The 14,399-nt window shown below is 53.4% G+C and overlaps 1 protein-coding gene across 4 annotated transcripts in view; it reads left to right on the forward strand.

Annotated features, from left to right (window-relative positions):
* The first annotated feature begins 4,202 nt into the window (after positions 1 to 4,202).
* NCKAP1L (NCK associated protein 1 like) overlaps positions 4,203 to 14,399 on the forward strand; it is a 97,996-nt gene continuing 87,799 nt past the window's right edge. For 3 of the 4 annotated variants that reach the window (XM_037514913.2, XM_037514912.2, XM_054696686.1), the window contains exon 1: positions 4,203 to 4,453. The gene's annotated coding sequence lies outside the window, so the exon portion shown is untranslated. Of the gene's footprint in view, positions 4,454 to 9,286; positions 9,600 to 14,399 lie in introns of those variants that run through there. The other variant, XM_054696685.1, reaches the window with a different exon arrangement.

Raw genomic sequence — 14,399 nt, forward strand, 5'->3', positions numbered from 1 at the left:
GAATGAATGGGTTAGAAGGATGAAGTGACTTGTCCAAGGACCTAGCTAACTAGTTCCTGGAGCGTTTGGAACTTCCGTTAGCCTGCTGTCTCTGTCTCCTCTTAGATTTTTTTGAACTTGTGTATCTCAGCTTCTCTCTGACCCCGCCTGTGTGTCTCCAAGTGTCTCTGTTTTCTCTCTCAGATCTCACCTTTTTGGTATTCTCTCTTCCTCCCTGCTCAGTTGCAATGATTTGCTGGTGACCGACGATTACTAATCATGGTCTGCTTACCAGAGAGGTAGCGGGGTGAAGCGCGAGGGCAGGACACTCTCCTGTTGTCACCGGTCTGCTTGCCCGAGGGTGAAGATTCAGAACCGGAGGAAGAGTTTTCAGGATAGAGGTGTAACACCGACCACCAGGACCCACGGGTGATGGGTTTCAACAGGATGCGAGAGAGGTTGTTGTAGAGCAGCCCTGATACAAAACGGGGTGCCTGACTTTGGGTCCTCACCCGCGCGCTTAAAAGGACTTACCAATGCTCTACTGCAGGCACACGCGAAAGGTTCATAAAAGGTTTATTTACAAGGGAAGGGCAAATGAGGAAATGTACAGCTCTGGGAGAAAAGTGGGAGACAAAGGTTTAAATGCGTCCTACCCGATCCCCCGATCTGGAATCCCAAAATGGCACTCTGAGAGCCAGCTGCAAGCCAGGAGCCGTGAAGCAGGGAGGGGAGCGACAGCGAGCCCCCCAAGGCCCACGTGTTTGGTTTTTATACCCAACCTGGCTGCTTAACTCCACCCTCAGGTCCCAGCCACCCTCCCTTTGGTGGTGACGGGATTTGTCTTTCCCAATGTCCTGATGGCTTTAGTCTGGAGTGGGGGTGGCGCCCACAAAATCGGAATGGGATTAGCTCAGGACATCCTTTCCCCCTAGCAAGGTGGGGAGCCTTGACATAGTTTCCTTCGCATATGCTAGACCCTAGACCCTGGGCTTGACCTTCAAACTGCCTTTATCTCATTTAATCTTCCCCACTACCCAGTACTAAAGGAATTAAGCTCCTCATCGTATGGTTAGGAAAGCCATACTCAGAGTGGAGTGATTAAGCCAAGATCAACAGCACGAAAGGGGCAGACCTGGAATCCCAACACAATCCCAACTGGCTCCAAAGCTCTTGCATTTCCCACCCCATTGTTAGTTCTGACTTCCATGAATTAACTTGAGCCTTGTTGGGTGGCTTAGGTTGAATGAGGTCTTTGTGATATAAAACGTCCCAACCTGTGATACCAGGAGTTTGAGTCCAGACCCTGTGGAAGTTGGGGTTTTGCTCTGAGTGTGTCTGAGAGAAAGAAGTTGGAAAGTGCAGAAGCAGTTCATCGTAAGCCGTGGGCTGTTGCTGCCCTGACTCAGGTCTCTCCTGGGGAAGCTGATGGCTCCATCATCTGTGAGTCACCGTCCCCCACCCCACTCCCAGTCTGACCCGGAAGTGACCCTTCCCCCGCACCCCAGATCTGAAATAAACCCAGACTCCCTTCCCTTTTCCATGCCCACTTTGCTCAGAGCACAGGAGGGGTAGATGACAGATGTCTATCCTGGTGGCGGTGGCAAGACCAGACTGGAGGAAATATGCTTGGGTTCTGTCAGTGCTCCCGGAGATTGAGATTGCGCCCAGATATCTCTGGAGGGACCAGAGAAGGAGTTTTTTTCAGGCTGGGCTAGGTTGGAGAGAGGCAGGACAGGGTTCACAGGAAGGGGTGGGGTTTACAGTGATGGGACAGGGGAGGGCTGAGAGCACACCAGGGTAAAACATTATATAACACCAGGGCCTCAAACTAGCAGGTCAATGGGAAAGACTTACCCATTGACAACTCTGGTCTTCTATTCTAAACTCTCTCGGGTCTTTCTATTTTTTTTCCTCCTAGCAATTTTTGAGGCAACAGGACTCTACAGCATAAAGGAACAACTCCAGGGCCTCCCTGGTGGCGCAGGGGTTAAGACGCAACCTATGAAGCTGTCCGCAGCCACTGCAGCAGGAGTTGGATCCCCGGCCATGGAGCTACCCACATGGCGCAGCAGACCTCTCCTGGCTCACCCGCTGCTCCCCTCAGCAGTGTACTTCGGTCAGTCTGCCTGTTCTTCTCCCCACTCTGTCTCTGGTGAATCCTCTCACCACCCCACCTCTGGCCTGTACCCCAGTTGCTGTATGCATAAATAATAAATCTTTAAAAAAAAAGACAGTTTTAAAAAACAAAACAAAACAAAACAAAACAAAAAGGAACAACTCCAGATAGGGAATTGAAGGGAATAAGATCTCTGGGGTGTCCTAAGCATTGATCTCATTTTATTTGCTCACCAGCACCCTGCTCCACCCCCTTGCTCCATTACTGTCTGTCCTCCCCGCCCCTCCGATCTCCCCTCCCTCTACCCTCCCCCCCTCCAGCTTTGCTGTGGTTCACCTACCTCTGGAGAAGCAAGGAGTGCCTGTAGCCCCTGGGCTCAAGGGCCTGGCCACTGGAGGAGAAAGCCATCCGGGGTGGGAACTGTGGCAGAACATCAGCTTCCTGGGGTGGCCTTCCCAGATGTAAGCACATCTGGAGACCATCAGGGAGGGACCTGGTGCATCGGGATTCCCAATGCACATCGGACTGGGCTGTGAGGAGTTGAGGATGAGCCAGGTCTTGGTTCCCTCCCACCCTGGCAGATTTGCCTGCCACTTCTGGCCTCCCTTGGGAAGGATTACCAATCCCAGACAGGAAGTTAGGGCATCGGAAAGCCCCTGGCGGGCGTGGGGGGGACAAGAGGGCCAGGAATTGCACCCTGAATCTAGTCACGCTGTTTCACTTGTTTCGACTCTTTGTTCTATGAGGAGGCAACATTTCTGATGAGGCAGCAATCACCTTGTGCTTGTGTTTGTGTTGAGCGCGGGAATGCCATTTGTCTTGGACGCAATAACAGCTGTGGCTTCAGTTTGGGGGTGGGGCCAGCAGGTCCTCCTCCTTTTCATTAAAAGGCGTTAAGTCCTCCCTGTGAGTTCTCTGGACCTCTGGCACCCCTTACCCTCCACCCCCAAACACACACACACACACACACACACACACACACATCTTCCTTGGCTGCAAATTCCTCCTGTCCATCGTCACCTTGTAATAAGTACATTTGTTTCCCAAGGATCATGAACAGGGCCAAGAAAGGTTCATCCCCTTCAAGGAGATGTCCTTCCCTTCAAGGAGATCTAAGCCATAGGGGTGCTGAGTTGGGGGTATCCTTGCAAGGGATCCAGGTGTTCCCAGCAGCTGGTCCCTAAGGGTAAAATGGCAAGTCCCTGGGACTGAGATTCATGAGTTCAACGATACTGAGCATTCCTGGGGCGGGAAGGGGAGGGGGTGTTGGGGACAGAATCTTCTCCCTTTTTTCTGCAGCTATGACTTGAGGGGGAACTGAGGCTTACATGGTTCACAATCTCTGGATTCTACAGAGCTGAGATAATAATACAATGGAAGATAGTGTTGTGTGTCATTTACAAGTAGCTATTCCTGGGCCTGATGCACAAAAATTTATTGGTCTTCCTGTCTCACCTTCAGCAAAGGTTGAATGGGTTCTGTGGAGCCGCCACCCCTTCTCACCTCTGGCCTCTACCCTGGACTGGACTTCAAAGAGTCCGGGTAGAAACCAAGGGGAGGAGCTCCCTGACCTTTCCGATTAGATTAGATCCCCTTCAGATTAGATCCTGTTCTGTAGCTGTCCCGCATCTCAGAGGCTGGGCACCAGCGACCTCTGGGCCTGTCTCTGACCTAGGCTGGTTGGAATGCACTAGGGCCAGAGCTGTGGGGCTGTGGCAGAAGGGCTAGGGCCCTCCGGTCTCTAAGGTAGAGGGGGGATGTGTGATAGTGACCTGGGGAGAAGGGAAGTTGGGATTTGGGTAGAGAGCTGAGTGGCTGGGGAGGAAGGTGCGACAGAGGCTCAGCTTTCTCTTCTGGGATGTCAGCCTGTCCTCGGGCCACACCCTCACACCCAGTCTGCCTCTGCCGGGGCTGGCCACACCCCCACAGCTGGCTAGGAAGGGATCTCAACCCTACCCCCCTGCATACACGATTGCTTACAGATGTTCTAGGAAATGGGGGAGGGTTGAAAAGAGGGAGGGCAGGCAGATGGCGGGGGGGGGGGGGGGGGGGGGGGCAGGGGAGGAAAACTAAAGGAAGGAGGAGGGATTTGTGGGCCGGAAGTAGTAGTCAGGTAGGAGACGTGAGGATGAGCAAGGTCAGAGGGAAACAGCTGACTGGGAAGAGAGAGGAAATGAACAGAGGATTTCATCCCCCGCGGCTCCCCCTGCAAGGCCTTGCTCACTGCAGGCAAATGCATTTTCTTAAACCAAGGCCTGATGATATTACTTCTCAGCTGCAAACCTTCCATGGCGCCAACCAACTAACCCATCAGCATCTGTCCACGCTGAGATGCCCAGGACTGCAAGGCACGTGGTAAGTGCGCTTGGTCCAATCCAGCGCGCATTTTTGAGTGCCAACTACGCACAAAGTTCCATGGGCCATGCTGGGGGGTAATAAGGAGGGAGAAGCAGGGCCAGGTGGTCTAGGAAGGAGACTTAAACCAGAGTGGAGGGTAGAGAGGCCCCAGAAAGAGAACAGGCAGAGTGGTGGGGGAGCGAGCACCAGGAGTGGTGGGTGCAGAGAAAGAAGGGGTGGAGGGAGCAGGAAGGCAGCCGGGAGAGGCGGTGGGAGAGAGGAGAGCTGGGGCAGAGGGAAAGGAATGTGGGAGAGGCAGAGGGCTGGAGTCAGGTAGAGCAGGAGATGCAGGTTTGGGTCCAGGCTGGGGGGACAACCTGCCCCCAATGGGGTCAGGACTCCCCGCTGGCCAATGGGAGGCAGTGTAGACTGGGCTGGCAGCCTGCAGGTCACCTGCTCTGCTCCCCACTGCCTTTGCAGTGAGACCCCAACTTTCTATGTCCGTTATCACTCTGGGATCCTTGCCGCTATCTGTCTCTGGCTGGCTCGCCTCCCACCCTCGCCGCTTAGGGGGGCAGCACCCTGCTGGCCAGTATCTCTCTCCTGGGGACTCCTTTTCCTGAAGAGGGTGCGTAGGGGTGCAAGAACCAGCGGGTGGCTCATTTGCTTCCTGCTCCTCTGCTCTCTCCACTCGGTGTCATCCCTCCTCCTCCAAACCCATCCAGGGCGGAGATGCTGACGCTGGCTCCAGAAGTCCCTTGGCCCCTTTCCTGCTGCCGAGTCCCCGGGGTGGTATGTGGGGGCGGGAGGAGGGGTAAGGTCCGAGGTGGAAACTCTGACGCTGAGTCCAGGCCCCCAGCCCCACTCAGACTGGCTGAGCTCATCTCTGCAGCAACCACAGCTGGACATTTTCCATGGAATCACCTCAGGGAGGGGGCTGGGTTCCAGAAGCCCAGACTGAGCCGATGGCGGTTCAGGCTCCCAGCCTGGGCATGGAGCACCCTCAGGTGCCTCTGCCCAGCGCTCTGCAGGGAAAGCCCTGGGGGAGGAGCAAGGGCCAAGGCCCAATAGGCCTGGAGGAGAGCCAGAGCTGGAATGAATTTCAAACCCAAGTTGGCCCAGGTTTCCTTATCCCTGCGTGTGAGTGTCACCATTTGTGCGGTTGGCTTGGGAGAGCGCCTGGGTGATGTGACTGTTTATGGGAGGTGACAACACGTGTGTGTGTGTGTGTGGCCTGAACACCTGAACATGTTTGCGCTGGGGTATATGTATGCGTGTGTAGGCGTACCTGCATCCTGAGTCCATAGGTCAAAGTTGTGCGTGTGTGTGTGTGTGTGGGGGGGGGGGCGGGGGTGGGGGGTGATTGCCCAGCTCTCTTCTCAGTGCAGTGGGTGTCCAGGGCCACCTGTTTTTAGTACCCCCTTTCTCTCCCACCTTGTGTACTCTAGTCCATGACCTTCTCTTTCAACCACAGGTAACTGGAGGGCCTGAGAAGCAGGTCGCAGAACAGAGAGGTGAATGGATTGCTTTTCACTCCATGGAAGAAATTGGGCAAGGCGGGGCCTCCCTGGTGGCACAGGGGTTAAGGGCGGCGCTATCAAGCTGTCACCAGCCTGGCCGGCCAGGGAGGTGACCCATGTGGCTCAGCAGACCTCTCCTGCCGCGCCGGCGGCTCCCCTCAGCAGTGTATTTCGTCAGTCTGCCTGTTCTGTTCCCCACTCTGTCTCTGGTGACTCCTCTCACCCCTAGCACCCCTGGCCTGCACCCCAGCTCTTGTATGCATAAATAAATAAAAATAAATCTTTAAGAAAGAAACTGGGCAAGGGGGCGGGGTGGGGCACCAGCGGCAGAGGGCGCAGGGGCTGTCTGACCCGCTGTCATACGAGCTGCTGAGCTGGAAATTTTAGAGGGTGTCTGCTGTGGGCCTCTGCACCCCTTTCCTCCCTGGCTGGAGGGGGTTGGTGGGGAATGGTAGGTGGGGAGGCGGGCGGGCAGGAAGCACTTGGCCGTTAGTTCCCTCTCTTTCCTGATTCCTCTGTGGCTGCAGGCCGCTTCCTTCCTCCCAAGGCACCTTGGCTCCCAGCTCCCTTCTGTCTTCGTGCCCTTAGCGTAGTTCTTGCCCTGGCATAGAGGAGTTTTTCCAAGCTGGGCTTCTGGGCATGGGGACCCCTAGGAGAGTGGGGCTGTGGGCTGAGGAATGCAGATGAGGTGCCAGGGTGCCCTCCTCAACCCATTCAAGGTCAGCAACTCTGTCCGTTGACTGGGGGAGGGGCTCATTTGCCGGCTGATGGGAAGGCTCTGAAGGGGGGCGGTCCAGGAGTTTGGTTACCTGGGGTCTGCCTCTTCTGCAGCCTGGGACGGGGTTGTCAGGAGATCATGGCTGGCTGGAGGGACATGCACCCTCACCCAGGCCGGCTCCCTCTCATGCCCCTACTTGGCCGTCCTGGTCTCAGTCTGCCCCTGCCCCACCTCCCACCTCCATGCACTGCCCTACAAGTCAAGGAATGTAAGTTTCCTTTCTCACCCTCTCATTGATTAGTCATGGGCACCCCATCCCCGTGGGAGCCGTTACTCACGCTTGGGCCCCTCTTCCAGCCGTTGTCTCCCCAGAAATAGTTGAATTCCTGCAGGAGTGGCTCACAGTCTGGACCTGGGGTATGGTGGGGGTGTGGGTGATGGACAGTGTCCTGGAGTCAGCCCCAGCAGAGGCCCCCCCCCCGCCCCCGGCACGCGTCCACTGGAAGAGGGCCTCGGGTCATGGCCTCAGGGGCTGGGCAGAAGGGGTGACTTTGGGGTAGAGGTCTGTGCTGCCACTGCAGGGAAGGGCCCAAAGCCCCGAGCACCTCGTCCCTTCTTGGTGCTGGTTCCAGGGCCGGGATGAGGGCCTGGGGCCTGCTCTTTGGACTTGGCTCTGTGCCCGGCCTAAGACTGTGTCACCGGGGCCTTTCCCAATAAGGAGCCGCCCCACGCTGGGTCCACTCCCCTGCTGCGTCCACTCCCTCTCCCCTCTAACAGCGCCTCTGCCCTAAAATGGCTACACTTTCCCTCCCTTCTTCCTTCCTGCCTCCACACCCACAGGAGAGAAGGGGCCGCAAGGGCAAGACTGCACAGGGGCCAGATGGGCAGGTTTGAGGAAGGACAATGCGGTCCCAGAAAGACTAGGGCGACGGGGCCACGTGACCCGTCTGCAGGGCTGGGATGGAGGCACAGCGGCCAGGAGCTGCCAGCTATCCTGTGTGTATGCCGTCATACAGACACTACACACTGAACATACCACACTCGTGCATGTCATAATAGCAACTGTGGCTTATAAGAACTTCCCGTGTAGTAACTCATTGCCTTGACACTGCCGCTCTATGAGGGGGTGTTATTGTTCTGTCTGGTAAGATGAGGGAACTGAGGCACAGAGAAGTTAATTTGCCCCGGGTAAGTGGAAGAACAAGGATTCAAACCCAACCAATCTGGCTTCATTTTAGGAGACACCACCCCCTGGCACTGGCTTTGGAATGCCTGCACCTCACTGGTGGAGGCATAGGGCTACCCAAGTGGTTTATGGGGTGGTGATGCTCACGGAAGCTGCCAGTCGAACATGCCCCACGATGGGCCCTTGTTTGCATGGATTCAGATGTAAAGCTCCCAGAGTGTCAGTGATCCATTTTTTAAAAAACCTTTTTTTTTAAAGATTTATCCATTTATACATACAAGAACTGGGGTACAGGCCAGAGGTGCAGGGGGTGAGAGGACTCACCAGACAGATTGGGGAGCAGAACAGGCAGACTGACTGAAATACACTGCTCAGGGAAGCAGCAGGTGAGTCAGGAGAGGTCTGCTGTGCCATGTGGGTAGCCCCCTGGCCAGGGATCGAACTCCTGCTGCAGTGGCTGCTGATAGCTTCACAGCGCTGCATCTTAACCCCTTGCGCCACCAGGGAAGCCCCTAACAAACATTTTTTAAGCATTTTTTAAGTTGAATGACATGCAGCTGACCTGCGGATTAGCACAAAAGCCGCATAAGTGTGACTGGAGGTGGGGGTGGGGGGTGGATTGGGGGGATGAAGACTGGGCTGGATTTAGGGAAGAGCTGGGACAATGAAGACGAAATCACAGGTGTGCGTGGAGGGACTTCCTCAAGCTCTTTCCCAGCCTCTGCTTATGTCCCAGGCAGTTAACAAGAGTGATTTGTTTTAACCACTACTGAAGGGCAGAAAGGAAAAAGGGGTGAGAATTCTTCTAGCCCTGAAGGCAGACAGGGACCCCTGGGAATAGATCCAGGTATTTGACTTAAAAGTTCAGCTTGAGCGAGACCGCCCTGCTGTGGCTCTCGGTTTTGTCTTCCCTAAATCAAAGGCCTTGAACTAGATGATCCCTGAGGTTTATCTCTGGTTCATGCAGATGCCCACATAGGAACACAGTGGGGAGAGCAGTGAGGGGCTGGAGCCCTCCTGTGGGGCCAGGAAGAAACAAACACTTGGTAACTAAGATGAACTCAGGCCTCTGGGGGAAAATTCAGCAGGGGGTGGTGGGCAGGAAGCCAGATCAGGCCAGACCCCAGAGAAATGAAGGGAAGATGGACCCATTCATTCATTAACTGTGTACCTCCTAAAATGAAGAGCCAGGACTCTCAGCTTCCACCCAAGGGGGCTAGAATGAGAGACAGCATGAGCTCTGGGTGTCTAATAAAGGCAAGCTCCCAATTTTTGGCGTATTATGGGAAAAATGAGTTGTTATCAAGTACCAGTGTAGGGTAAGTGAAAAAGTATCAGGCATTTCCACCCTCCCTCCATTAGCATTAATGATGGATCTCTGCCATCCTACACGCATGCCTGATGGCGGACACCTGGAGCAGGGTGTGGGCGTGCATAGGTGGGCACACCTGGGCTGAGACTGGGCTTATAGGGGCGGCGTCACAGGGACGCCAGGGGAAGCAGCAGAACAAGAGCAGAGCCAGCAGAGCAGCAGAGACCACGAGAGAATGCCGGAGAGCCCAGAAGGAGTGAAGAATTGCCAGGGGCTGGGAGGCTGGCAGGCCGGCACCCCTGCCTGCCCCATACCTGGTAAAAGCTCAATAAAAGCCTGAAAAGCCACGGAGGGCTCCAGGACTCTCCTTTACTGGTCTGCCCGGATCATAGAGATCCTGCTCTGTGCCTTCCTGCCGCTACAACCAGGTAAAGATCCCAGCATTTGACATGTATTACCTTACTTCACCTCAAAATAATCCCATGAAGCAGCATTTTATAACTTTCCAATGGGTTTTCCTATCTTAATCTCCCCGATAACCCGCTAATGTTAATAACTTTAGACTGATGAAGAATTTGAAAAAGCTGGAAAAGGGGAAATTAGATTTCTAGGATTTTTTTTATGCATACAAGAAATGGGGTACAGGCCAGAGGGGTGGGGGTGTGAGAGGAGTCACCAGAGACAGAATGGGGAGCAGAACAGGCAGATTGACTGAAATCCACTGCTGAGGGGAGCCGCGGGCAAGTTGGGAGAGGTCTGTTGCGCCATGTGGGTATCTCCCTGGTTGGGGATTGAACTCGTGCTACAGAGGCTGGTGACAACTTCATAGGTTGTGTCTTAACCCCTTGCGCCACCAGGAGGCCCCAGATTTCTAGGACTTTTTTAACTAGTGGGATCTCCTGTGGCTCTGGGTTTTAGGCCTGGCTTAGCTGAATGTGCCTCCCAGCCCTCAACACACTGGGACATGAAGGTAAGCCTGAGGGACACATGGAGCCATGGCACCTGATATCTGAGAAGTCTTTAGAGAGAAACAATCAGGGGATCGGAGATTACCTTAAATCTGCTCACTGACCTTGAGAGGCCGGAGGTAGAGTTCCCAAGAAGTCAGCTGCCCTTTGTTGCCACCAGCTAGGGACTGAACAGCAGGAGAGAAGGAAATTAGATATAAAGAGGGACTTCCCTATTGTTTGGTGCTGATAAGGAAATCTTGCCTCCTGCTGCCGATTGTAAAGTTAAGGCATTCTTCCATCACCAGTCAGCAGGAGGTGTGGGCTGAGCGGTTGGTCATGGGGGTGATGGAGAGGAATGGGGTGGTTTGCTTGGATGACCTCTGATCTCTTACAAGAGCCTGAGACTTTTTGAGGAGATTTGCCAAAAGGGCACTTGGGGGAAGGGTCCATGTGTTTGGCTCCAGCCTAGGGTGAAGTCAGAGACATAAATCACACCTCCCAGCTGCCCGTTTCCGCTTTGAGCTCAGCTCCCAGCCAAACGCCCAGCTATCCTGCCAGAGGAGTGAGTGTGGGGCTGGGGGAGGGACCAAGGAGCGGGAAGGCCTTGGTTGGGAATGGGAATCAGCTGGGAATGCAAATCTGGTCTCTTCAGGGTCATGAAATGGGCTCAGGGTCAGGGTTGAGAGGGCAGGGAGCCTGGAGATTGAAAAAAAATATTTATGCATACAAGGGCTGAGGTGTAAGTCAGACGTTGGGGTGGTGGTGAGAGGAGTCACCAGAGACAGAGTGGGGAGCAGAACAGGCAGATCCACTGAAATGCACTGCGGAGGGGAACAGCGGGCGAGACAGGAGAGGTCTGCTGTGCCATGTGAGTCACCTTCCTGGTGGGGGATCGAACTCAGGCAGTGGTGGCAATAGCATGATGGTGCTGAGACTTAACCCCTGCACCGCTAGGGAGGCCAGAGCCTGGAGATCTTTACAGAACTGGGTTATGGGCCCCTCATCCCCCTTGGGGCACACACACAGCCTCACTCCGTCACTCTGTCGGCTGAATTCTCTCCCACAAATCAAACCACTGAATGACACAGACTCCTACAGACACCCACACCCTTCTGTATCCCCCCATCTAGTCATTGTTCACTTTTGCCAGAAACCCCAGTTCCTCAGAGAGCTGCACTAGGAGAAGGGAGGGGGATTGAGAGAGATCCAGAAACCTCATCCTTTAGGGATCTCACAGGCCAGAGCTCCTCTGTCTTTCTCCCCTGGGAACAGGTCTGGCCACCTGACCTCTCCCGCTAGGAGAAACTTCGTGGCCTGCTGTAGTGGTCAGTGCTCAGTAGTGTTTCAGCCACAGTGGAGGAGGAGGTGGTGCTGGGGGCATGAGCTTGGGGGTGCATGCTGGGTGGGCTTTGTGTTTGAGGGCAGGAAGTTGAAAAAGCAGCTCAGACAATGGTGTTTTCCGCTGGCATGGGGCCAGGTTGCTGGGTCCTGGCGGCTCTAACACCACCTCCTACCTTTTCCTTTAGTCAATTTCCCACTCAGTGCTCATTTGTGGGGAGAGAAGAGAGGAGTGGTTCCTCTCAAGGAAATGTCCCCCTCCCACTGGCCCTGTTCCAAGTGGCTGTTCTGTGGTGACCACAAGGGTGTGGGGGCATAAATAACCTCACCCAGCCCAGGACCATCTCACACACGCCTGGTATTTGGTCCCATGTAAATCTTGTCACCTCCCCATGGTATAGGGATTGGCACCTCCCTCTTAGGGAATCATGATGCTTTTATTTTGGGTTAAATTTGCCGCAGTCTGTGCTCTGAATTGTGGGTTTGTGTCCCCATCAGACTGGAAGCTTTAATGGAATAAGGATCGTTATCTGTCCGTTGGCACAGCCCCCAGACCAGCCTTAGGAAGATCAGATCTACTTCTCAATATGCAAAGTGCCAACAGGATCATTCTGGAGGAGGGGAGAGCATGGGAATGCCGGAATTCATCTTTTTCCTAGAAAAGGGGTGGTAGGGCCACAGTCAGGAGGGCCACTGAAAAGGGGATAAAGTGACATCGATGCTTCCCCTTCTCCCATCTATGAGAACCAGAAAAAGCTTCTTGCCAATATGCCCTTGCCAGTGTATTCCAGCCACTTGAGCCTCAGTGTTTCAGGACCATCTAAGATGCCCAATATAGTTAGCTCCAGCTTTGCTCCCATGATTCCAGAGTCTGGAATGCACCGGCATCGGTATCACTCAGCAAGGCCCACCCAGCCCTGCAGACGCTTCTTCGCTTCATTCTAGCTCTCAGTAATGTCCCCCCTTCTGAATTCTTGCACTCATAGTCTGGACTACACAGTCTGGCACTTAATTATACAGGGTATTTATAAAGTCCTTGTGCAACTTAGAAATTGAATACATTTGGATGTACATATGATAGAAGCAACTATAAATGTTTTCTGAAAGCAAATTCCGTAGACTTTCTAATGTTAACATTTGTTTTTGGTTAATGTGCTTTGACTCTGCATGGGAAAAGTGTATGATACATTGGAAAGAAGACCTGGGTGTCCCCCACTTAAGAGAGAGGTGACACTGGCAGGTTACTTAACCTCCCTGGGGCTCAGTATCTTCATGTGTAAAATGGAGGTAATACCTTCTGCATAGATTTGTTGGGAGAATTAAACTAATATACTGTATGTGCAATCACCTGCCACAGCGCTTGACTGTGAATATTAAAGCCTCAGTCTGTCTGATGAATCTGAAATCTATTTAAAGTTTGATGTGCTCTCAATCTGCTTTATGGGTCAGTGTTTAGGACATACATTACAGCCTTCCTTAGGGGCCTCCCTGGTGGTGCAAGGGGTTAAGCACTGCACTGTGAAGCGATCCGCAGAGAAACCCACATGGCGCAGCAGAACTCTGCTGTCTCTCCCGCTGCTCCCCTCAACAGTGTATTTCAATCAGTCTGCCTGTTCTGCTCCCCACTCTGTCTCTGGTGAATCCTCTCACCCCCCGCACCTCTGGCCTGTACCCCAATTCTTGTATGCATAAATAAACAAATCTTTAAAAACAAATAAAAGAAAAAGCCTTCCTTAGTCCCCACCCAGTACTCTCTGACTTCACTAGTCATAGCATTGACGTTACCATCCCCTTGTTTGTCTCCCTTCACTAGTCTCAATTCTGTGAGATAAGGATCATTGTTTACTTCTGTTTCTCCATGGCCCAGTGCATTGCCTAAATCAATAAGTTTTTTTTTAAAGATTTATTTATTTATATGTACAAGAACTGATGTGTTGTAGGCCAGAGGTATGGGAGGTGAGGGGACTCACCAGAGACAGAGTGGGGAACAGAACAGGCAGACTGATTGAAATACACTGCTGAGGGGAGCAGCGGGTGTGACAGGAGAGGTCTGCTGCCCCATGTGGGTCGTCAGTTCCTTGGCGGGCTGAGGATCTAATTCATGCCTGGGTGGCTGCAATAGCTTGATGGTGCTGTGTCTTTAACCCCTGCGCCACCAGGGAGAACCTAGATCATAAGTTTTTTTAAAAAAAATGTAATGGCGGGCCTCTCTGGTGGCACAAGGGGTTAAGCTATCCGCAGCTACTGCCGCATAAGTTCAATCCCTGGCTGGCCAGGGAGCTACCCACATGGTGCAGCAGACCTCTCCTGTCTGCTGCTTCCTTCAGCAGTGTATTTCAGTCAGTCTTTTCTGTTTCCTGCTCTCTCTGAATCCTCTCACACCCCCCTGCACCTCTGGCCTGTACCCCAGTTCTTGTATGCATAAATAAATGAATCTTTAAAAAAACGTAATGGGGGCCTCCCCGGTGGCACAGTGGTTGAGCGCTGTGTTGTGAAGCTGCCTGTCACCCTCTGCAGTGCCGGTTCGATCCCTGGCTGCTCCCCGGCCACTGGAGGAGGGTCCCATATGGCACGCAGACCTCTCCTGCCGCCCGCTGCTCCCCTCAGCAGTGTACTTCGGTCCTTCTGCCTGCTCTGCTCCCTGCTCTGGCTCTGGTGAATTCTCTCACCCTCCCGCGCTTCTGACTGTACCCAGTGCTTGTATAAACAAACAAACAAACAAACAAATAAATAAAGCATGGGGAAAAAAATGTAATGGTAAATAACACAGCAATGTTACAAAACTGATTTCTGAACCGTGTGACAAATAATCTAAGGCTTTTTTCCCCCCACCAAGATAGTCTCCTAGCAAGATAGTCCTTCTTGCTATTGTGCTTTTAATGCCTGTCCATTCTTGAGCTGCAGCTGGAGATGTGGTGCAATTACTTGTTAATCTTGGTC

The sequence above is a fragment of the Talpa occidentalis genome, unplaced genomic scaffold, assembly GCF_014898055.3.
Source record: "Talpa occidentalis isolate TD23 unplaced genomic scaffold, MPIMG_talOcc4v2.1 talOcc4.16, whole genome shotgun sequence".
NCBI classification, from domain to species: domain Eukaryota; kingdom Metazoa; phylum Chordata; class Mammalia; order Eulipotyphla; family Talpidae; genus Talpa; species Talpa occidentalis.